The sequence below is a fragment of the Vigna radiata genome, unplaced genomic scaffold (assembly GCF_000741045.1).
Source record: "Vigna radiata var. radiata cultivar VC1973A unplaced genomic scaffold, Vradiata_ver6 scaffold_275, whole genome shotgun sequence".
NCBI lineage: Eukaryota > Viridiplantae > Streptophyta > Magnoliopsida > Fabales > Fabaceae > Vigna > Vigna radiata.
Window position 1 is genome coordinate 361,625 of NW_014543809.1, and position 1,517 is coordinate 363,141.

Genomic DNA, 1,517 nt, shown 5'->3' on the forward strand with positions numbered 1-1,517 from the left:
CCCCGCAGATAGTTTGTGGCGACTCAAACTGCGGGGGTTTGAAAAACCCCCGGAATTTATTTAGCGGAGGGTAAAAACCCCCACAAATCGAAAAAAAACCCCCTCTAAATAAGCTTTTTTTTGTAGTGCCTGCATAGTTATGCGTCAGTCCAAATCGATTCCTCAAGTGTTAATTTAATGGGACTCTTTGGGACCTTTAGCAACAACCTGGGAGGATGTTCAAGAAATTAAGGAGTCTTTTCTGCACTTCAACCTTGAGGACAAGTTTGCTTTTGATGGTGGGAATATTGTAACGTGCACAGGAAATAATGAGGAGAGAGATAAGGATGGAAAAGTTGTTAGGCAGAAAATACACGTGGCAAATGATCCGCAGGATGTGGTCACAAGGAAAAGCATGAGGTAACGAAAGGAGAATATTTTATTGAAGGAATTTGTGCAGTGAAGGAGGTGTGTGTGGTATGAACCTTCCTGTACTCTGCTATTCTCTATTCTGTGTTTGACTTTTGTTGATTACCTTTCTATCTTCATATCAGGCTCTGCATAGCCATGGATGACGAGAAGAACTTTTGCTTATATACGTTGTTGTTGATTTAATGAAATACTGATATTGAAATTGTTCAATTGAATATACTCTGCTTGTTTTATATATATATATATATATATACATACATGTATATATATACATACATGTATATATATACATATGTGTGTGTATATACATATATATATATATATATATATGTATATATATGTATATATATATATAGAGAGAAAAAGAGAGACCGTCAAAATGGGTCACAACTCGCGGGTCAACCCGGCCCGTCACGGGTTCAGGCCGGGTTGGGTTTGAAAAATACAACCCACCTATATGCGGGTCAGATTTCAACCCGGCTCATGCGGGTTGAACCCGTGGTGAGCCGGGTTGGCCCACCAACCCATCTACCTAATTTTATTTTTTTAATTTGTTATTTTATTTATGAAACCCTAAAAAATAAAATACTCTCTTCACTCACTATGTATACCAAAAAAGTAACCTCTGCACTCACAAATCACTCTCACGGTACTTGCTCTCATCTGACAGTGCTCTCACCCTCACTTCACTAAAATTCTTCAAGGAGGAGGTAAAACAGCCTTCCTTTTTTCTTCTCTTTTCTCCACATTTTTGTTTTCTCACTTCTCTTTCTTCTTTTTTTTTTTTCAAAAACCCTATGATGAGAAAAATAGGGGTTTGCGAATTTGTTTTTTGTTCTGGGGGATTTGAAGACATGAAATGATTTTTTTCATGTTTTGACATGCTTATATAAGATTTTATTCATTTTATTTAAACAATTTGAGTATATATTATTTGAACAAACTCTTTTTGATATATTTGAATTTGAGAAATTATGTTACAGATTAAACTATTAATTTTTTGTTGAGAAACTTATTTGTATGTTTTTTGTATTTGTTTTTGGATGACATTTGGATTATATTGTACTTTTTATTATTATTTTGAATTGTCTTTAACATAATTTTTT